This window comes from Hibiscus syriacus, unplaced genomic scaffold (genome assembly GCF_006381635.1).
Source record: "Hibiscus syriacus cultivar Baekdansim isolate YM2019G1 unplaced genomic scaffold, ASM638163v2 tig00111837_pilon, whole genome shotgun sequence".
In the NCBI taxonomy this organism is placed as follows: Eukaryota; Viridiplantae; Streptophyta; class Magnoliopsida; order Malvales; family Malvaceae; genus Hibiscus; species Hibiscus syriacus.
Window position 1 is genome coordinate 8,165,931 of NW_024063194.1, and position 25,430 is coordinate 8,191,360.

The 25,430-nt window shown below is 31.8% G+C and overlaps 1 pseudogene; it reads right to left on the reverse strand.

Annotated features, from left to right (window-relative positions):
• Positions 1-21,574: 21,574 nt before the first annotated feature.
• Positions 21,575-22,831, reverse strand: LOC120171796 (annotated as a pseudogene).
• Between the last annotated feature and the right edge of the window lie 2,599 nt (positions 22,832-25,430).

The window sequence follows — 25,430 nt, forward strand, 5'->3', positions numbered from 1 at the left end:
TTAATGCTTCTTTAATATTCTTAGTCTCTATGCATGAGATAAATTCCACATAATTACAAATATTTCTAAGAGAGGATCGAGTTGTTACCCCTTTGGATGGATCACCTATGATTTCACCATCCTTAACATAGTTGTACTCTCTTGGGTAAGATACTTCTCTTTCTTAAATGGTTGGATTCTCGAGAGGATCATGAGTTTCCTTATCTTTCATTTTTTCCTTTGATGATGGTTCTCCAACATTATGTCTAACGTCATTTGTATTTATAATACATACATCATCATTCAAGCAAGAATCCTTCCTTGGAAGGAGATTATCATCGAAAAAAACATGTATAGACTCTTCTAGAACTAAATTTCTTTTATTAAATACTCGATAAGCTTTAGAACTTAAGGAATAACCCAGAAAAATTCCTTCATCACTTTTAGCATTAAATTTTCCAAGATTGTCTTTACCGTTGTTTAAAACAAAACATTTACATCCAAAAGGATGTAAATAACTAATGTTAGGCTTTTTATTTTTAAAAAGTTCATATGGAGTTTTCTTCAAACTATGCCTAATCATTACTCGATTAATAACATAACAAGCAGTATTTGTGGCTTCCGCCCAAAAATATTTTGGCAAATTGTTTTCACAAAGCATGGTTCTAGCCATTTCTTCTAAAGTTCGATTTTTCCTTTCAACAACTCCATTTTGTTGAGGGTTCTAGGTGATGACAAATTATGACTAATACCATTAGAATTACAAAATTCAGTAAATCCAAGATTTTCAAATTTAGTTCCATGATCACTCCTAACACTAGTTATAGAGTAACCTTTTTCGTTTAGGATTACTTTTGAAAACGTGATGAATTTTTCTAATGCTTCATCTTCAGTACTTAAGAATAGAACCCAAGTATATCTAGAATAGTCATCTACCAAGACAAATGCATATTGTTTTCCACCCAAGCTAGTAGTTCTAGATGGCCCAAAAAGATCTAAATGGATCAATTGCAATACTCTACTAGTTGATACATCATTAATGTATTTAAAAGAAACTCGCTTTTGTTTTCCTTTAGCACAAGCATCACAGATTTTATCATTATCAAATTTTAGTTTAGGCAGCCCTCGAACCAAATCTCCTTGAATTAACCGTTGCAAGACACTCATACTAGCATGTCCTAGTCTCCTATGCCATAACCAACTATCATGCTCATCCTTAGCAACTAGGCATAAATTAGTCATATCTATAGAGTCTAAATGCACCATGTAAATATTTCCTATTCTATGACCAACAAGCATAATCAAAATAGATGCAATGTCAATCAATTTTCCAAACACTTAATTTAAAAATAAGACATTGCATCTTTTGTCAAATTTATCTAATCAGATTATGCTTTAATCCATTCACATACAAAACATTACGCAATGTTGATTATCAAGATTAAAAACACATGCATAAAGTTTTTGAAAATGTTATGCATTAAAACTTTATAAAATTAAAAATATCTATGCATAAACATTAAGAAAAATTTAAGGTCAAAATTTTGTAAAACCAAAGTTCTTGAAAAATCGATATCAATTGTTAAAGAGATTTCAATTACATTTTAAAAACCAATTTTGACCCAAAAAAATTATTATGATGAACTAGAGTTTATAAAACATTACCAAAAATTACTATGTTCATCATACAATATTTTTCAACATACATGAGATAAAACATAATCATTTAGAATTATTCAACATTTAAAACCTCATGCATGCATAAACTAAATGAGCAACCAAATAAAATAAAAGCATTAAGTTTAGAGGTTACCTATTCATTTTTCATGTGTGGCTATAGCATCTTGAATATCATCATCTTCATCACCATTGCTCCCACACACTTACAGGAGACATTTAAGTAGATTTTGGTAACCAAATTGTTGGATCCTTTAACATTAGTTTCAATACCTCTTGTTTCTTTTGGAACCCATACTTGTCTAATTTTAAATCGTTTTCCTTTCTTTAAAAGACAAGTATGTTCCTTATGACCATGATAATGACAATGTGAACATATTGTAATTATTGAACTAGATGAATTATTTAAAATGATCTCTTTTTCTTTTGTTAAGCATTCAAGTTTAACTTTCAAATCGAAGTTTTCATTTTCAACCCTTTTAAATTTCATTTTTGAAAGCTCTAAATCATTCTTCAATATTTTATTTTGATTTTCAAAATCCATTTTCGTTTCTAGAAGAAGTTTGTTTAATTTGAAAAATTCTTTTTCAAAGTTTTCAGATTTTATTTTTGAAAGCTCTAAATCCTTTCTCAACATTTCATTTTGATTTTCCAAGTATGTTTTAGCTTTCAAAAGAAGATCCTTTTTAGCAATAAATTTAGAAATCATATTTTTATATTTGGAGTTCATGGTCTCAAACTCCGAAAATAATTCATCATAAGCATCTTGTAACTCATTAAAAGATTTTGAATTTAATCTATTTGAGTTAGAAGATACCTTTGGATCTGTGAGAGCTAATAGAGACATCATCTTTATTAGTTCTTCTTCTTTCTTGTCTCTATAGATCTCCTCAAGCTTATCCCACATCTCCTTGGCATTTGAACAAGAAGAAACTCCTTTATATACATTAGGATCAATTGCACAACACAACATGTGCATAGCCTTTGTGTTTTGTTGAGCTTTCTTCCGTTCTTAGTCACTCCACTTCTTTGCCTTCTTTGTATGAGAAGAATATCCTTTCTCGATCATCATCCAAGCTTCCATATCAAATGCTTGGATAAATATCATCATAAGCTTCTTCCAACGACGATAATTTGTTCTATTGAAGTGTGGAGGCACGTCAATTGGTCTGGACTCTTCCATGGAGAATGAACATGAAGTGGACGCCAACCTTATCGATTTAACTCTTCCCGGATCTACTCAAGAGGTGGTACCTTCAAATGAGTCAAGCTCTGATGCCAATTGTTGAGTTAATCGATTGATGGAAATGGCCAAGAGGGGGGGTGAATTGGCAATTAAAATTTTGGAGGAAGTTTTTGCAGAAATTTGAAAATATTTGCACAACGATTTATAGTGGTTCGACTTTCTCAACCAAAGTCTACATCCACTACCTTAGCTATCCACACTAAGGATTTTCCAACAAACTCACTAATTTGTTCTTTCTTTTGAGGACAAAGAGTAACCTTACAACTCCCTCAAGAATTATACCCCAAATTCTTAAGCACACTCTTTTTCAAAGAGAAATACACAAATTTGCAAACTTACAAGGAAAACCTCACAAGGCAAGATGTTTGCACAATTCTAGAACAAGAAAAGAACACTCACAAATAATTACAAATGAGCACAAATGGTGTTCTTGAAAGCAAAATGAATATTGAAAGGAAAATTGGCTTGATTTGCACAAACTTGGTGTTTGATGCTTTCTCTCTTGTTTCTCTATGATTTCTTGTTGATCAAAGGCTTCAGAACTTGTTTAAATACTCCCTCAATTGATTCTGAACGTTGGGGATGATTAGTGGAGTCAATGGATCCTTTTAAGTGTGAAAACCATTAATAAAACAGCTTGGAGCGTGGGAGGAATCGGTATCCCCTCATGGGGAATCGGTTCCCTAAGTGTAAAATTCAAATATTTTGACCATTAAATAGGGGAAATCGGTTCCCTCCGAGCATTCTGTTTTTCTCGGAGCCAAACCATTCAGGGGTGAATCAGTACCCCTTTGGGGGGAATCGGTTCTCTCTGGACATTCTGGAATTTTTGGCTTTGAAACGGTTCGAAATACTTTGTAAAATTATTTTGAAATAATTTTAAGATTAAAACTTAATTTTATACTTGAGTAAGGATTAAAAATGACTTTTGAAAGATTTAGAGTAATATTTTGATATTCGAATAATTATATCGAATATACTTAGAAAATCTTTTTGGAAAATCTTAAAATTCATTTATCTTAATTTGTTATATCAAAATATCAAAATGTTTTCAACACTTAGAGTGGTAGATCTTTGGTGGATACATTGTATCCAAAAGAATAAGAAAATAAATTTGCTACAAATCATTTTTTGGTGAACTAGTAAAAACCATGAACAATGTACCATCTAAATATGTCGAAATTTAGTTTACGGTTGTCTCCTTAGTAATTTGTTTATCAAAACTAATCTTAGGGTCTTGCTTGATGTTCTCATCCCTCTCAAGAACACAATAAATTTCACATCCTTGAAGAAATTGGGATGGTCCGGGGACAAGGATCATGGGTTTGATCCTCCAAGAAAACACCGAGAGCTAGCCCTTCACGAGCTCCTCCAATACTGGCAGCTGATGATGATCCAGAGCTTCAAGAGCTTATGAGAGATATTGACGATCATGTACCCAATGACGAGTCGGTCCAGCAAGAGGATCAAATGCCTCCATACTTTCGATCATTTTTGGAGCCATTTGATTTGAGGTTTGCATCCATCGAGTCCCATTTAACCGCTATGGGGGCTCAACAATTGGAAATTCAACGGGAGATGCGCGCAAACAATGAAGCTATGAACGAACGATTAAATACACTTACACTCGAGATGCGAGCACATTATCCTCCTCCTCCCGATTCTCCTATGGATGATTAGACCTTGCCTTTCTTAGTTTTCTTAGGTTGATTGAACTTAGAACTTATTATTATTGTTAAAACATTTTGGATGTTTTTGGATTATTTTGGATGGTATGGGGTGTTTGAACTTAAATGTTTAAATATATATATATATATATTTGGTTTTGAGAGTTTGAATTTGATTTGATTAATTTGAACTTAATGTTTATTTTTGCATCATTTTACATTTTAGTTATAATATGACCAATTACCATTATACATTAGTTATGAATATTTTTTATGAAACTAATGGCTAATCTTTCTCTTGCTTGTGATCTTAGCAACTTAAGCTATATCTATCTAAAAATCAATTGGTTAATTTTTTAAAAACTTGTTTAAAAACGTTTTATAGAGTCTTTTTGATTTAACAAAAAGGGGGAGAATAATGTAAGGGGAGTAATTTTCAAAATTGATTTCAAAAATGGTTTTCAAATAAAATCTTAAAATTACTTAAATGTTTTGTTATATCAAAAAGGGGGAGATTATTGAAAACATTTTGATGTTTCGATATAACCAATTGAGTATAAATGATTTTAAGATTTTATCCAATTTCAAATATTCGATTAAATTATTCGAATATCTTCAAAGGTCAATTTTAATCCTTAAGTGTAAAATTGTGTTTGAGTCTTAAAATATTTTTGAAACAATTTTACAAAGTATTTCGAACCTTGCTCGAGCCAAAAAATATTTTTTATTAAGGGATGTACCGATACACTCTTGGATGTATCGATATACACCAAACATCAAATGAATTTAGTGTACCCATACACAGCTAATGCATCGATACACTCATGGCTCTATTGAAACATCGAATGTAATTAGTGTACCGATACACCCCAAGTGTACCGATACACCTACGCTCCCAATAGATTTTTAAATGATAATTACATCATAACGGTTCTATTGACTTCACCAATGATCACCAACATTCAGAATCAATTGAAGGTGTATTTAAACAAGCTCGAGAGCCATTGATAAAAAAAACAAGAATTGAGAGAGAATCAAAGAGAAAGCCTTGAACTTATCGTTTGAGTATTTTCAAGCCTATTTTTATTCAATATTCATTTTTCTTTCAAGAACACCATTTGTGCTCAATTGTATTCATTCTTGAGTGTTCTTTCTTTGTTCTAGAATTGTGCAAACATCTTACCTTGTGTGGTTTTCTGTAAGTTTGTGAAATTTGTAATTTTCTCTTTGGGAGAGAGTGTTCTCAAGAATTTGGGGTATAATTCTTGAGGGAGTTGTAAGGTTACTCTTTGTCCTCAAAAGAAAGACAAATTAGTGAATTTGTGGAAAATCCTTAGTGTGGATAGCTAAGGTAGTGGACGTAGACTTTGGTTGAGAAAGTCGAACCACTCTAAATTGCTGTGCAAATATTTTCAATTTTCTACAAAAGCATCCACCGAAATTTTTATTGCTAATTCACCCCCCTCTTGGCCGATTCGTCGATCGATTAACTCAACATATACCCTTTTTCGTGCGTCAGATTTAGGACCCTTTTCTAATTTCGAATTTGGCATCCTTTTCCAGCATTGTATTTAGCTTTCTTTTCCAAAAATGGATTTGGTTTCCGTATTCAGCGTTATATTTGGATTATCGGTATTGTTCTTCCAATATCAATGATCCCTGCTAAAATTTTCCCAAAATTCATCTCAGTTCATCCAATATCGATATTGTTCATCTAGTATTGATACTCTAACCCAAAAATGTAACACCCATAACCCGTATGTGTATCAAAATACAAGTTAAGGATGTTATACAAACATTACAAAAATTCATTTAACATACATACTTAAAATTTTGTTCATTATAAAACATTTATTTTTCGACTTTAAAACAATTTCATTAATAATGTAAAATTATAAAAATAATATTTAGTAATTCAAAATGAATCCAATTTTAGGCAGAAATAAGGTAGTTTAGCACTATTTCATAAACTATATAAAATTGCCTACACACTGCTTAATTTATTAACCATTTTAAAAACATAATATATATATATATACTATTCATTCATAAATATGAACATTCCACACAAAAAAAAATCATAAATATGAACATAACTAAACTAGCCAAATTAATATGGTCCTAGTTTTCTATTATAGACCATTTTAAACAAATTCGATAGAACAACTAACATACATAAATATATATGCCAGTAATAGTCAAAAGTAACATCATAGATGTCTTACTGATACAAGTAACAAGTATGGTCTCTAAAAAGATGTTGAGGAGGCTCCTTACTTCACGTCATATTTCGTAACTGAACCTGCACATTAAAATCATCATGCGCTAAGTAAACCTTAGTGAGGCAGTAATAAATCAAGGTGATAGAAAACAATTAAAATAATCATAATTACGATAAAGCATTAAAAGTAACTAAAATATAATCTCAAAACTTTCAAATCGATTATTCAAGTCATTTTTCTTCATCAGAAACCTGAAAATCATCATCTAATTATTTTATTAAAAATCACGATAAACATTATCAAACAAATAATCATTTCATATACTTTTCCATTCAGACACATTTAAGAACTTTCATATTTCATTATCATACTCTTTTCTTTTCATATACTTTTCAGAACTTTCACATTTATTTTTATAGCCCAATGTATATATAAGAGATAATATAAGGTATACGAGTCAGACATATGTGCACACTAAGCACTTCACTGTGCTATCATCATAATCAAAATATGCACTACAACTGCAATCATATCATTTGCACCAACGGTGGCATTTAGAATGTACACAAACGTACCAGATCAAAATCAGAATTACTCAATTTCATGGCATGCTAAGTGTACCTATGACTCTACATGCAACATACAATGTGCTTTCAGATAATATCATATTCATTTGTTAATCAGGAATCTTAAATCAGAATCATTTTCATCTCACCAATATAAAATTCATAACTTGGGCAATTCATACCCGAAATTATCCATAATTTAAAATATAACATCAGGTAAAATACTTTGCGCCATTCATGCCCTAAAATTATTCATAAAACCTTTATATAACCATAATGGATAATTAAATCATACTTAAAAAATAAACCATATGAGGTTGACTTATCGCAAGTGTTCCTCAATCAGAATAATTAAATAAATAAACTGCACTCACATTTGCCTCACTACTGAACCTTTATATAACATTCCTTTACTCACATACTTTACCCTGTTTTTTAGTCATTTGGATCGTTAGATTTATTGTGGTCTAACAACATCATCATAATAACACAATTATTTAAACTATACGTTAGTATTATACTAACATAATATAAACTTAACATATAAAAGTCTATAAAATAAAATCAATACTTAAAACGACATCAAACTAAATCACATTTCCATCCTAAATTTAAACTTCCCAAAATAATCTTTCAATTCCATAAATATTTATTTTTCATCATCAACTCTTCAACCTTTACCAAAATTCTATTCAAAATACCATTTATGAATTCTTTTTAGAATTCATATAAACTTTTTCCATTTGATTCAGAATGGTCCTTCACTATTATGATCACTTCACATTAATTAATAAAAGTTCCAGCACCTTAATAATATACTCAAACCAATACTTATCATTTAAGAACTTGTAATTTCATCATTATTTATTACTATCATTTATTCCAATCACTATCTTAACGATTCTTACAAATTAATCCTAAACAATCACTTAAATTGAAATTTAACATCCAAGCAATAAATTTCAGCATTGTATTATTATACTCACATGATGCTTTCACATTTAGTAAATTTGCAATCGTGTCCCTAGTTATTAAGACCATTTGATTTTTACTTTCAAAATTCATCAAGTTTACACTTTGGTCCCAAATCATTACTCTAACTTAAAATCCAACCTTTCAAAGTTAATATGCAACATTGAATACCCCAATTTATACATTCATACATCAATATCTCATAATTCTCAAAACTTGCAAAATAACCATTTTCTATTTCACGCTTCTACTTTGATCCAAATCAACCTCCAAAGCATGTAGAATACATTTAATATCAATTCTAGATGATAGGAAAATTTTCAACATTTTCCTTATTTTTCTTTCCTATGGTCGAATACTATAGATACTTACACACTTGATTTTAAATTATTACCCACGCTTGAAAATTAATCCACAACATAAAAAAACATAATAATCCTTCATCAAATCTTCAAAATCAACAAACCATTGATAAATCCAAATTTCCAATCTCATCATAAAAGTATATTCACCATGAAATTTTTATACCGATTGATAGAGAATTTCAAAAGGATTCATTTTCTATCTAATAGCTTATTCCAAAAATCAACCATGGAAGCTTGAAAATCAAATAAAAAGCTCCCCTTACCTTCAATGGAAGTCATGGCTGGTTTTGGAAAAAGAAGATGAAATTTTGATGATTTCCCCCCACTTATCACTTAACACACATGGCTTAATATAAACCAAGTGAATTTAAAATTCATTTAATAAGAAATTCCAACTTTAACATTAATGAATCATGATAATCACCATTTTCCATTGAAAATATCTTCCATTAAAATATTCCATAGTCAAAGATGATCCAAATTAAAATTCACTTTCAACCTTAACCATGCAATTTTCAAAAATTGCAATTTAGTCATTATTTTTCCTCAATTTTGGCTAAATAGGGAAAATTAACTTTAATTCCACCAATCCAGAATAAATTTCACTCTTGAAAAATTTGGAAATAATATTTCTGTTGAAAACATTTTGATATTTCGATATAACAAATTAAGTTAAATGAATTTTAAGATTTTCCAAAAATATTTTCTAAGTATATTTGATATAATTATTCGAATATCAAAATATTACTCCAAATCTTTCAAATGTCATTTTTAATCCTTACTCAAGTGTAAAATTAAGTTTTCATCTTAAAATAATTTCAAAACAATTTTACAAAATATTTTGAACCATTTCAAAGCCAAAAATTCTAGATTGCTCAGAGGGAACTGATTCCCCCCCAAGGGGGTACCGATTCCCCCCGGAATGGTTTGGCTCCGAGGAAAACAGAATGCTCGGAGGGAACCGATTCCCCCCCCAAGGGGGTACCGATTCCCCCTGTTTAACGGTCGAAATATTTGAATTTTACACTTAGGGAACCGATTCCCCATGAGGGGGTACCGATTCCCCACACGTTCCAAGCAGAAATATTAATTGTTTTTACACTTAAATGACTCCAATAACTTCATTAATGATCCCCAACGTTCAAAAGTGATTCAAGGTGTATTTAAACAAGCTTAGAAGCCATTGATCAATAACAAGAAACAACAAGCAACTAGAATCAAGAGAGAATCAAAGAGAAAGCATCAAACCTCAAGTTTGAGCATTTCAAGCTTATTTTTCCTTCAATATTCATTTTGCTTTCAAGAACACTACTTGTACTCAATTGTATTCATTCTTGAGTGTTCTGTTCTTTGTTCTAGAATTGTGCAAACAATCTACCTTGTGAGGATTTCCTTGTAAGTTTGCAAATTTGTATTGTTCTCTTTGGTAGAGAGTGTCCTCAAGAATTTGGGGTATAATTCTTGAGGGTTTGTAAGGTTACTCTTTGTCCTCAAAAGAAAGTCAAATTAATGAATTTGTGGAAAATCCTTAGTGTGGATAGCTAAGGTAGTGGACGTAGACTTTGGTTGAGAAAATCGAATCACTCTAAATCGCTGTGCAATTACTTTCTTTTTTCTGCAAAAGCTTCCACCAAATTTTTAATTACCAATTCACCCCCTCTTGGTTGATTCCGTCAATCGATTAACTCAACAATTAGCATCAGAGCCTAACTCATTTGAAGGTTTAATCGCCTCTTGAGTCGATTCGGGAAGAGTTACATTGATAATCAAAGTCATCAATGGCCTCCACTTCAAACTTTGACTCCGGTCTCGATTCGATGACCGTCAACAAGCCTCCTTTCTTCAATGGGGCTAACTATGCCTATTGGAAAAATAGGATGATGTACTTCATTCAAGCAAGTGACATGGGAGCATGGAATGTTGTAGAAGACAGATATATCAAGCCTCTTACTCATCCAAGAATGTGGAGTGAAGGAGAGACAAGATTGTTCCAGATCAACTCTAAAGCCATTCATATCATATTTTGTGCTCTTGGACCAGATGAATACGGAAGAGTTTCATCTTGTACAACCGCCAAAGAAATATGGGACAAGCTTCAAGTCACTCATGAAGGTACCGATGAGGTAAAAAAAATATAAAATTAGTATTCTAACGCATTGCTATGAAAATTTCAGGATGAAACCAAATGAAGATATCAAAGATTCTCAACGATTGTCAATGGTCTCAAATCATATGGAGAGATCATTTCAAATGAAAAGCTTGTGAGGAAGTTAGTTTACTCCCTTCCAAAATCATGGCAATCAAAGAAGACGGCAATCATCTAGTCTAAGGACCTAACGTCCTTAACTCTTGAAGAACTAATTGGCTCCCTCCTCACTCATAAAATGATGCTTGAAGATGAGGTGGACCTTGATAAGATTGACGAGACACCAAAGGAGAAGGAGAAGAAGAAAAACATTAGATTTGCTCACAAATCCACAAAAGATGAGAGTGATTCGAATGAAGATGACGATGATGAGGAAATGGCATTATTTGCCAAACGGTTCAGAAAAATGATGAGACCTTACTGAGGAAGAAAATTCAAACGAAATGAAGGCCTCAAAAATGAACCAAAAGAGAAAGACCCAATCATTTTCTATGAATGCAAAAAGCCAGGGCATGTCAAATATGATTGCCCACAATTGAAGAGAAAGGGTCAATCAAAGAATAAGCACAAGGATCATGTGGCTACATGGAGCGATGAAAAATGTTCCAATGAAGAGGAATAAGAAGTAGCAAACTTGTGCTTGATGGCATTCGGGGAAGATTCTAAGGTAACCTCTAACTCATCTAATTTTGATGATTTATCCTATGATGAGCTATTAGAGGAATATAATGGGTTGGCTTCGGATTATGAGAAATTGTTTTTAAAATATAAAAATGATTTTCAAAATTGAAAATTGAAAACAAACTCATATCCAAATCCAACAACGATCTTGAAAGTAAAATCAAAGATTTGCAAATCAAACTAGAAGAGTTTGAAAAGAAAAATTTGGATTTACAAAATTTACTTTCAAAGGTCAATGATGATTATCAAAAGAAAATTGATGATCTTAAAATTTCTTTTGATAAAGTTGGAACAAAACGTTTTGAAAAAGGAGAAAAATCAAAATCCAACTTTGTTAGAAAATATTTTAAAAACTACAATCATAGAGGTCCCCAAATAACCTCTAATAGAAAAATCGTTAGAAGTATGTGGGTCCTAAAGAACTCATTACTACTAAAGATAAAGATATCCTACACAAATGGATACCTAAGGGGACTATGATTTTGGAAACTAATGAATATGGACCCAAAAGAATTTGGGTACCAAAAATAAAAAATTAATCTATGTTTGTAGGGAAATGAGCATTGCTACAAGGAAAGGGAAACAAATTCAAATTCATGGTACCTTGATAGTGGATGCTCGAGACACATGACCGAGGATAAAAATCGGTTCATAGAGCTTAACGCCAAAAATGGAGGAGAAGTGACTTTTGGTGATAATTCAAAAGGTCACATTGAAGGTATAGGTACAATAGGTAATACCTCTTCCATACAAATTAAAAATGTTTTATATGTGAATGGATTAAAGCATAATCTTTTGAGTATTAGTGAATTTTGTGATAAAGGATTCAATGTCATGTTTGAAACTAATGGTTGTAAAGTTATTGACATTGCATCTAATCGGATTATACTTATTGGTCATAGAATAGGAAACATTTACATGATGCATTTAGATTCTATTAATGTGACTAATTTATGCCTAGTTGCAAAAGATGAGCATGATAGTTGGTTATGGCATAGGAGACTAGGACATGCTAGCATGAGTGTTATGCAATGGTTAGTTCAAGGAGAATTGGTTTGAGGGCTGCCTAAACTAAAATTTGATAATGATAAAATCTGTGATGCTTGTACTAAAGGAAAACAAAAGCGAGTTTCTTTTAAATTCATTAATGATGTGTCAACTAGTAGAGTATTACAATTGATCCATTTAGATCTTTTTGGGCTATCTAGAACTACTAGCTTGGGTGGAAAACAATATGCATTTGTCTTGGTAGATGACTATTCTAGATATACTTGGGTTCTATTCTTAAGTACTAAAGATGAAGCATTAGAAAAATTCATCACGTTTTCAAAAGTAATCCAAAACGAAAAAGGTTACTCTATAACTAGTGTTAGGAGTGATCATGGAAATGAGTTTGAAAATCTTGGATTTACTGAGTTTTGTAATTCTAATGGTATTAGCCATAATTTTTCAGCACCTAGAACCCCTCAACAAAATGGAGTTGTTGAGAGGAAAAATCGAACTTTAGAAGAAATGGCTAGAACCATGCTTTGTGAAAACAATTTGCCAAAGTATTTTTGGGCGGAAGCCACAAATACTGCTTGTTATATTATTAATTGAGTAATGATTAGGCCTATTTTAAAGAAAACTCCATATGAACTTTTCAAAAATAAAAATCCTAACATTAGTAATTTTCATCCTTTTGGATGTAAGTGTTTTGTTTTAAACAACGGTAAAGACAATCTTGGCAAATTTGATGCTAAAAGTGATGAAGGAATTTTTCTGGGTTATTCCTTAAATTCTAAAGCTTTTCGAGTATTTAATAAAAGAACTTTGGTTGTAGAAGAGTCTATACATGTTGTTTTCGATGATAATCTCCTTCCGAGGAAGGATTCTTGTTTGAATGATTATATAGGTATTATAAATACAAATGACGTTAGACATGACGTTGGAAAATCATAATCAAAAGAAGAAACGAAAGATGAGGAAACTCATGATCCTCTCGAGAATCCAACCATTGAAGAAAGGGAAGTATCTTATCCAAGAGAGTACAACTATGTCAAGGATGGTGAGATTATAGGTGATCCATCCAAAGGGGTAACAACTCGATCTTCTCTTAGAAATATTTGTAATTATGTTGCATTTATCTCATGCATAGAGCCTAAGAATATTAAATAAGCATTAAATGATGAACATTGGATTATGGTTATGCAAGAAGAGTTAAATCAATTTGAGAGAAGTAAAGTATGGACATTAGTTAAAAGGCCTAGTAATAAATCTATTGTAGGTACTAGATGGGTATTTAGGAATAAGCTTGATGAGAGTGGTAATATAGTGAGAAACAAGGCTAGACTTGTTGCTCAAGGGTATACTCAAGAAGAGGGCATAGACTATGATGAAACATACGCTCCCATAGCTAGGATGGAAGCAATTAGAATGTTATTAGCATTTGCATGTTTTCATGAATTTAAATTATATCAAATGGATGTTAAAAGTGCATTTTTAAATGGTTTTATAAAGGAAGAAGTGTATGTGGAACAACCTCCATGTTTTGAAGATTCAAAATTTCCAGATCATGTTCTTAAATTGACAAAAGCACTTTATGGTTTAAAACTCCTAGAGCTTGGTATGAAAGATTGTCAAACTTTTTAATTGAAAAAGGTTTTTCAAAAGGGAAGGTTGACACTACATTGTTTTTAAAGCATAAAGGTAAAGATTTATTAGTAGTTCAAATTTATGTTGATGATATAATATTTGGTTCTACTAATGATGTTCTTTGTCAATAATTTTCTAAGCTAATGCAAAGCGAATTCGAAATGAGCATGATGGGGGAGCTCTCATTTTTCTTAGGACTCCAAATCAAGCAAAGAAAAGATGGCATCTTCATCAATCAAGCTAAGTACGTCAAAGATATGCTCAAGAAATTTGGACTGGAAAATGACAAGCCTCATGACACTCCAATGAGCTCTTCAACAAAGCTTGACTTAGATGAAGGAGGTATTTGTGTAGATGTTAAATTATATAGGTCAATGATTGGATCTTTACTTTATCTAACTGCAAGTAGACCGGACATTATGTTTAGTGTTTGCTTATGTGCTAGATTTTAATCATGCCCTAAGGAATCACATTTACTAGCTGTTAAGAGAATCTTTAGATACCTTAAGGACACTCCTAGTTTACGACTTTGGTATCCTAGAGACTCTAGCTTTAGCTTGCATGCCTTTTCTGATGCGGATTATGGAGGATGCAAATTAGATAGGAAAAGCACCTCCGGTACTTGCCAATTCCTTGGAAATATGTTGATTTCTTGGTTTTCAAAGAAACAAAATTGTGTTGCATTATCTACCACTGAAGCGGAATACATTTCAGCCGGTAGTTGTTGTGCACAAATTTTATGGATGAAACAACAACTTTTTGATTATGGAATTGAAGTATGTACTATTCCTATCAAGTGTGACAATACTAGTGATATTTGTCTCACTAAAAATCCCATCCAACACTCTAGAACTAAGCACATTGAAATAAGACATCACTTCATTAGAGACCATGTCACTAAGGAAGACGTAGTTCTAGAATTTGTTGATACTTTGCATCAATTAGCGGATATCTTTATAAAGCCTTTAGACAAGGAAAGATTTTGGACACTTAGGAGAAAATTAGGTTTGACCAACCTATCTTCACTTAGTGTTTAAAATAATTTTAGCACTTTTAAGAATAAATGAAAAATGCATATAATAGTAATTTTTTGATTACATTCATTGCTTTTAGTTAGGGGGAGTTTATGATTTTTGGTGAAAATTAACTTTATGTTCAAATAGTTTTTAATGATAAATTTGATTGATTGAACATGATTAATTTTCAATATATGAGTTTCCAATACCACTAGAGAAAATTAATTTAGCATTTTGAGTATTTAAAAATCAGATTTTAGTATTTTAGTGCAGAGGGAATCGATACCCCCTTGAAGGGGAACTGATTCCCCCTTTGAATGGGAACCGATTCCCCCTGTAGGGGAACCGATTCCCCCCTATAGAGGAATCGATACCCCCCTGGGGTTCTAGTTTTTAACACGGGCATAACACCCAAAAACTCAAACCCTCTCTTCTTCTCTTCACGCCGTTTCTCCTCTCTACACTCACCCTATCTCCATATTTCATCAAAACATCATTTTTAATCATAATTCTCTTCAAATATCATCTCCTAAACCTGTTAGAATCATAAACAATGTGCAAACTTCATCTAATCTCACTCAAATCTAAAATTCTTCAAGGTATTTTTCTAAAACCTCTATTTCATCAATTTTTGATTTTAGAACTAGTTTTAATTAGTTATAGGTTGAACTTTAGATCGAGCATTGATTTTTTAGTGATTAGAAAATAGATTTTACAACTAATTTCATCAAAAATACAAGAATTTTCCAAAATTCTTTGAAATTTTTGAAATAAAAAAATTGTTTTTCAAATTATTGTGTTTTGATTGAATTACGTTGTTGTTATGAAAACTATACATATATTGATTTTCAAAACCTTATTTTTCAATAAGTTTTTCAAAAACTTTACCCATTAGGATTGGTTTAGAGAACCTTGAAATATTGAGGACTCAATTGAGTTTAGGGATTGATTATTTTGCATACATATGTTTTTTTAAAAATGCAGGTTATCTTTACATTCAGATTATCTTAAACCATGTCTCATAAACGTTCTAGGGCCTCCTCTAGTCATTCTATCCAACCTCCAAACTCACCTTCAAATCCTCCACCTACCCCATAAATTCCTATTCCTAATCCCGATGATCCAAACATGACCATTCGCAATTCTTGTTTCAATGAACCCGGTCGTAAACAAAATCTCTACTATAGGTTTTGTCAATATTTTGAGTCCTACAAAATCCGGGAAGAACGTATCCCATCTCTTCAAGCCATGCTAGACATCAATTTTCGTCATCTTCCTACTCTTCATGAGTGGAAATTTGACAAACTCTTAGAGGTTGAACCAATTGTCTACCATCAACTTGTTCGTATCTTCTACTCTAATGTCGTTTGCGTTAAAAACTGAGAGGAAACCTTAACCATAGGGATCCGATCCTATCTTCTAGGACGATTCTTTCATCTTGACTCGGAATCCATTGCCAAAGTATTAGGATTAGTTAATGAAGGGTTAGAAAATGAAAAATTTACGGTAGGATCTCAGTATAAACGAAGGGATAGTGCAAGTGTTCTAGACCTTCATGACCGTTTTCTTCACCTAATGATCTCTTGGTGGTTTCGATCATCCGGGGGCCGTTACTCTACTCTTCGCGCCTTAGATCTATTTTGGCTTCATTGTGTCCAAAATAATCACAAAATTAACCTTCCACAGATTATTTTTGCTGAACTTGTCAAAACCATAAATCTTGTTCCCAATAAGAAATTGTGTTCTTCTTTAGTTTACGGTTGTATTCTTAGTAATCTGTTTAAGAAGGCTGGGCTTAGAGTTGGTCTTGATGCTTCATTTCCCCTCAAGAACCAAATCAATCTATTCTCTTTAACTAAATCGAGATGGAAGATCAATGAAGAAACTGGTCTTTGGTTCGTACCGGTGAGCAACCGCATGAAGTTGACTACTCCGAAGATGAACTAGAACAGCACGAGGAACAAGCACGAGCAGAGGAACAATCACAGGCAGAGGATCAAATGCCTCCATACTTTTGATCCTTTATGGAGACATTCGATTTTCGATATGCTTCCATGGATTCTCGCTTCACTTCCATATAATCTCATTTATCAACAATGGGAGCTCAACAATTGGAAATTATCCGGGAGATGCGCACAAACAACGCTTCTATGAATGAACGCATTGATGCACTCTCACATGAGATGGCCGCTATGCGAGCTCATTTTCCTCCTCCCAATCCTCCTACGGATGTTTGATTCTGTGTTATGCTTTAGTACTTTGAACTTAAAACTTATTGTTTCAACATTTTGAATGTTTTTGGATTGTTTTTAGTTTGGTTGTTGGATATTTGAACTAATTTGATAAATTATGGATGTTTGAACTTATATTTCTATATATTTGGTTTGGTTAAATTTATTCATTATTGCATCATTTACATCAATTAGATATATGACCAATTTTGCCATGTCACATTGTTTATGAATATTGATTATGAAACTAATGGCTAACGTTTCTCTTGATTGTGATCTTAGCAGCTTAAGCTATTTATCTATATATAATCAGTTGGCTGAATGATTTCAAAACCTTGTTTAAAATCTTTTAAAAGTCTTTTTGATTTAACAAAAAGGGGGAGAAATGTTAAAAATGTTTTAAAGGGGAGAAGTGTAAGAGTAAGGGGGAGTAATTTCAAACTCGGTTTCAAATTAAATCTTAAAATTACTAAAATGTTTTGTTATATCAAAAAGGGGGAGATTGTTGAAAACATTTTGATATTTCGATATAACAAATTAAGTTAAATGAATTTTAAGATTTTCGAAAAAGATTTTCTAAGTATATTCGATATAATTATTCGAATATCAAAATATTACTCCAAATCTTTCAAATGTCATTTTTAATCTTTACTCAAGTGTAAAATTAAGTTTTAATCTTAAAATAATTTCAAAACAATTTTACAAAATATTTCAAACCATTTCAAAGCCAAAAATTCCAGATTGCTTAGAGGGAATCGATTCCCCCCCAAGGGGGTACCGATTCCCCCCCAAGGGGGTACCGATTCCCCCTGAATGGTTTGGCTCCGAGAAAAACAGAATGCTCGGAGGGAACCGATTCCCCCCCAAGGGGGTACCGATTCCCCCCATGCTCCAAGTAGAAATATTAATTGTTTTCACACTTAAACGGCTCCAATAACTTCATTAATGATCCCCAACGTTCAATAGTGATTCAACGTGTATTTAAACAAGCTTAGAAGCCATTGATCAATAACAAGAAACAACAAGCAACTAGAATCAAGAGAGAATCAAAGAAAAAGCATCAAACATCAAGTTTGAGCATTTCAAGCTTATTTTTCGTTCAATATTCATTTTGCTTTCAAGAACACTACTTGTACTCAATTGTATTCATTCTTGAGTGTTCTTTTCTTTGTTCTAGAATTGTGCAAACAATCTACCTTGTGAAGATTTCCTTGTAAGTTTGCAAATTTGTATTGTTCTCAAGAATTTGGGGTATAATTCTTGAGGGTTTGTAAGGTTACTCTTTGTCCCCAAAAGAAAGACAAATTAATGAATTTGTGGAAAATCCTTAGTGTGGATAGCTAAGGTAGTGGACGTAGACTTTGGTTGAGAAAGTCGAACCACTCTAAATCGTTGTGCAATTACTTTCAATTTTCTGCAAAAGCTTCCACCAAATTTTTAATTGCCAATTCACCCCCCCTCTTGGCCGATTCCGTCAATCGATTAACTCAACAATTTCCAACCTTCATCTTCCATCCTTCATATTTTCTTGAAATTCCAGTTTGATCCGATTATCCGATTCTTTACTAGGCTTTACTATTTTATAGCTTTTAATACAGATCCCGAATCAAAATTATGATTCCTAAGAAAACATTAAATTTGAACTAGACTATTTATTTATGGCCAAAAAATATAAATTTCAAAAGTTACATTTTTGTCCCTAAACTTTTCCAAATTTATACTTTAGCAACTAAACTTTCAAAACTTACATTTTAGTCACTAACCAAAATTTGGGGTATTACAAAAGATGTCTTATTTAGGCTCGAGAAACATCCAAAATCATCCCAAATATCCTTTTTTCCTAATCATGTGTTAAAGCTTTAGGAAATTACTTAGCGTCATAAAAACACATGTTTTACATCAAATTCATCATCTAATCATGAAATCAAGCATAACCCCTAAAATGCTCAAATGTCCAAATCTTAACAAATTATCATGCTTATGAAAGTCTTAGCATCACAAAGGATTAAAAATACATTATCTTGTTGTTAGAACCTTGAAATGAGACTCATTTAACCACCCAACACTCTCATCTAGGGCTTAGATGAAAAACCCCCCACTTTCTCTAGCAAAATAAGAAACTCAAATCTTAATCCTTAAAAAAATGTTGCTGGAGAGATTATAGATGAATTTGATATATAAAGTGACTCAAGAAATTACCTTTGAGCTATGAAACTTGGAGAGGAAAAGGGAGAGGGAAAATGAGAATGAAATGAAGAGAAGAATGAAATAAAAGATATAAAAGCTTTCATCTTTTTAAAAATGGTGAAATCTCACTTTAGGTCCTTCTTCATTTTTCTATGATCACGATTCAAAAACCTCTTTATAGCTAATTAGGCTCAATTCCAACCCATTTAAGCCCACACTCGACCCAACAGCTTTAATTATGTGCTCCACCATGTACATAAAACTCTCGGGTAAACCCGAAACTACTAGCTTGGAAATTGGGGTGTTATATTTTCGTTCTTATTTTTATGAATTTTTTATATTGATTAAATTGGCATCTTAATTCAAATATTGAGTTTTTTATCGCTATTCATAAGTTTGTGATCCATGATTGTCATGAACGATTGACACAATTAGCAATGGGTAAGTCTCATGATTTATGAGCGTAATTGTCATGAACGAAGACTATCTTCATTAAGACATGACCACGCCTTGTGATTAACACGCTATAATTTGTCAGATAGAAGAATTCGAACTTTTATAGTCAAATTCTGGATGAAACTCACTTTTATGGATATTTTCCATTATTTTAAAAGTATCTGACTAAGAATTAATCTCTATTTTATTAGGATTTTATTTTATTTTAAGTTTCTTTTATTTTAGCTTTTTTCTTATTTGATTTAGACTCATTTAAAGGAGATTTATATTTCTTTTAGGGATTAGGCTCTCTATATAAAGAGCCATTCCTGTAATTTTGTGAGGCTTGTACTAAACTAGTATTTCTCCTTTAATCCAAGTAATATTTATTTATTGTTTTTTATGAACTTTTTATATTGATTAAATTGACTCTTTAACTCAATATTGAGTTTTCTATTGTTATTCATAAGTTTTGATTCATTATTGTCATGAACGATTGACACAAGTAGCAAGGGGTAAGTCTCATGATTTGTTATCCAAAATTGTCATGAACAAAAGACCATCTTCGATAGGGTGTGACCACGCCTTGTGACTAACATGTGATTGCTGTCTCATAAGAATAATATGAACTTTTGGAGTCAAATCGGGATGAAACTCACTTTTATGGATATTTTCATTATTTGAAAGTATCTTGTAAATATTCAATCTCTTTTCTATTAGGGTTTTATTTTATTTTAAATTTTCTTTATTTTAACTTTTTCCTTATTTGATTTAGACTCATTTAAAGGAGATATGACTTTCTTTTAGGGATTAGGCTCTCTATATAAAGAGACTCTTAGCGCTCTTTTAACATCAACTTCTAAAATGCAACTTCTTTTTTTCTCTCTTGTATTTTCATTCCAACATGAGTGACTCTGTTTTTATTTCTGTTTCAATGGTTAAATGATTTCGTTGTAATTTTGTAAGGCTTGTGCTAAACTAGTATTTCTCCTTTGATGCAAGTAATTTTATTTTTAGTTATTATGTTTATGAATTTTTATATTGATTAAATTAAGGCTTTAACTCAATATTGAGTTTTCTACCGCTATTCACAAGTTTGCAATCTATAATTGTCATGAACAATTAACACATGTGGCAAGGGGCAAGTCTCATGATTTGTGTTTGTTATAATTTATTTTTTGAACTTCACATCTCACATGATAGTCTCGAAAATAAAGGTGCGAAATTAATTTAATTGTAGTTATCTCAATTGATCGATTTTATTTTACTCATTCCCACAATTCTTAATTCTATTATTTGATTTAAGGAAAAACTATGCTTATGGTTCTTTTTATTTTCAGTGTGATTGACTTTGATCACCAATTTTTTAATTAAGTATGATTGGCTCTTTATGTTATCCGTCCGTTCGATTTAAGTCCATCGACTGTTAACTTCCGTTAACCCATTAGGTTAAGTATAATGTCACAATTTAAAATAATAATAAAAATTTTCACATGTATAAGCCGTAAATGACGTGGTAATTTTAAAATAATAAAAAAAATTCAGTCACCTCTTCATCTTCCTCTCCTCTCACTTCTTCTCCTTCATCAATGCTTACTATCCATTGGCGTGAAGATTCCTTAACAATTTACATTTCTCTGCAACAGCTGCGAGTCCGAAATTAGTACACTCGGGAGTCTTAACAAGGTGAAAAATTTCCAGGTTTGAACAGTTGGATATGACCGCAAGATCGACATCGCTAACTTGGATCCGCTCCTTATGGATCTCTACTAAACCCGTGACTCGTTGAACTATGAGAGGGAAAAGCTTATCCCAATCACCAGAGCATCTAAAAGGTTTTAAAGATTTCAGATTCTTCGCACCAATAATAAGCGGACCAAAACACTGCCCATTATAAAGCTTTTTCAAGCAATTAGTTTTCAACGCCGCCGTTGCACACCAGGCCCAATCGGCTCAGATGCAGCGCCGTCGGTGATGCCATGAAGTCGTTTCACGGAGAGTTACTTGAGAGCTGGACAGTTGTCTAGCATGGCATTCATGCCCATGGCTCCAAAAGTGCAAGAACCACAGCAGAGCTTCTTTAGACTCCTGCAGTTTTTAGCGAACGCGGACATTCCTGCATCGGTCAAGTCACGGCAAGATCGGAGCTTAAGGCGAGTCATGTTCCGGCAGTGCTCGGAGAATAGAACAAGCGCTTCATCGCCGATGCTAACCGATCTACGGTCACATTTGAGAGCCAGTTTCGTAACGGCATCGAAGCGAGAGGAGATAGAAGGAATCAGAAGGTGCAGATCTGATTGTGCGTTGAGAGAGAGCCGGTAATGGCTCTGTCCTTCGATGACCAACCACCACCGACAAACGAGAGAGCATCGTTTACGGTCACCGGAACTAAGAGACTGAAAAATACAAGCCAGACACCCGTCAGGAAGATCAGAGATGAAATCGGAGGTTCCATCTATGCTACTTCGATCAAGCTCTTCAGCTTCCTCAGCTTGCATCAGACAGATTAGGGCCGTTGATTTCGGTTTTGACCGTTGGCAATGGTTCCAATCTCGACGGCTCCTCAGCTTCACCGACGAAACTAATTGGCCCATCAACAACAACTAACAAAAGAAAAGAAAAGAAAAGAAAAAATAACATGATTAATGGATTTCAAAATTCAACCATAACTGAGTTTTAAGGCTCCTCAGTTATGTTCTTCTTGGAAATGTCCAGGGCGACGGCGACGGACTTCAAAATCGGATTTCATTTTGGCTTTTCCTCGACTTTATTACTCCTATTTATTACTCTTTTATGTAAATTGCAGAAGAAAGAATGGATGAAGGACAAAGTGAGAGGAGAGGAAGAATAGGTGGCTGGATTTTCTTTTATTATTTTAAAATTATCACGTCATTTACGGATGATAAATATATATTTTTATTATCATTTTAAATTATCATGTAATACTTTATGTTAATATGTTACTAAAATGTTAACGATCGAATGACTTCAATTAAACAGAACGATAACGTAAATGATTAAATATATTTAATTAAAAAATCAGTGATTAAAGTATGTCAGACCGAAAATAAAAGATACTATTGGCATAGTTTTTTCTTATTTAATATGGAACATTATTGTACTCAGTTGTTTAATTGTAATATTTGATTCAAATGTTTGTTACAAATAAGTATGCTATTTAATTATAAAAGGAGAACTATACTTGTTGCAGGTCTGAACAAGTGATTAATTTATTGGATATTAAAAATCAATTTTTTAGTCTATAATCAAAATTACAATCAGATGAAGAATACACATTTAAATTGAAAGTTCGATAAGAATTGATTAGTTTTATTTCTTGATTTTAATTTGATAAACCAAACTCTCCCATTTTACTTTTATTGTTTAAATATTAAAAATTCTAATTTCAACTATATTATTACAAATTAATTTAATAAAATCAGATTTTATTTTACAGGGCTTTAACAATCCTGTAAAGAGGACAAACATGTTTTTGATCTTCCAAACTTCACCGGCCACACTATTCTTGCTTATAACTGGCAAGCTTTTCAAATCTTTCACTCAAGGTTGTCGACCTCCAAGTGATAAAATTATCTTTAAAAATTATTGATAAATTTAAAAGATTTATTTTGGTATAGTAAAAAGATATGAGATATAAGGATAAAAAAAATACAAATGTTATTATTTGTTGATAGTTTTAATATAATAATTTAAATGAGGCAATTTTGATAATTAAAATGGACAAATTTAATGGATAAATGAAATAAATATTATAACAAATTATGCAGCCCGTGACTTAGCTTGGGCAGAAGGGCACTTGGGCCCAGGACACCTCTTGCCCAGGCACAAAATTATAAATTCACATATAATTTAAAGTGATAAATTATCTATTAGCCACCTATCTATTATTTTATTTCTATTTTATTCATCTAATTTTTTTTAAGATTATACTTAACATTACAATTTGTTTCATTTTCTGTTATTCAGCATTAAAAAAATTAACGACGACGGTGATGTGACATTTTTTTAAAAATCACTTTTCAATTTATTATTCTTTTATTATTTTTTGACAAGATGGAGAAGGTTGAAATTTAACATAAGCTCTTTTAAAAGAGGGTTATGTTTATTTTGTGCGAGTAGTAGGGTGTTTAATAAAAAAAATTTGATGTTTTTCCATTTAAAACTTGATGTATTTATTAGATAGTTTATTAAACGTAATAAAAAACATTTTAAGAACAAATTTATTTAATTTTACTTATTCTTAAGATTCAATTTTTTTCCTATACTTATTATTAGAGGTCTACTTTCTATGTTCGTACTATACCATTAAATTTTGAAAGAAAGGCCTGAATTTATGCATTTCCTATAACATTTTATATATCTCTTAGTACCATTTTATGTATCTTATATTATTTTTACATTATTAAGGGCCTTTATTGAATTTCTGTCGATATACGGGAATTGGGTGTGTTAATTACAACTCTTTTTCAAAGCTAATTTTGTTTTGTTATGTAGAAATCATTTTTTGCCTTAACTAACCACCGATAGTATTGACTATTCCCTCATTATAAGGGCTCTTCGAAGATGTAAACAACTTATTATAAAATCTTCTATATACATGTAGACACTTATTTCTGTCCGTGGTTTTTATTATATAGCATAATATATATAATAATTTCAAATATAATTTTTGAAAATATATAATATATAGTTTTTTGAAACTTATTTTTAAAAACGTATAATATATAGTTTTTAAAACGATTTTGAAAACATATAGTATATAGTTTTTAAAATAATTTTGAAAACGTATAATATATAGTTTTTAAAAATAGTTTTGAAAACGTATAATATATAGTTTTTAAAAATGGTTTTGAAAACATATAGTATATAGGTTTTAAAACGGTTTTGAAAACACATAGTTTTGAAAACGTATAATATATAGTTTTAAAAAAATGGTTTTGAAAACATATATAATATAGTTTTGAAATGATTTTGAAAACATATAATATATAGTTTTTTAATAGTTTTGAAAACATATAATATATATTTTTAACCAATTTTGAAAATGTAATAATATATAGCTTTTATTTATTATTTATTTATTATTTATCTATTATATTTATTTATTTTGTTTTTATTTTTTATTTCGATCCAAGTCCAAATCCCAAATTCAGGTACAATTCAGTTCAGAGTGTAGCCCAACTGAGCCAGCAGGCCTGACCCAACAAGCTAGCATGGTTAGGGGGCAGACCTAGCCCAGTAAGTCCAATAGTAAGTTAGGGTTGTGTAAACCCTAGGGCACCACATGGAGAGATCAAGCAGCTGACGGTGCGCACGTGGAAGTCACGTGCAATAACCGACCAAGATTCCCAGCCAAACGACTCGGGACTGAACCATCACGGGATT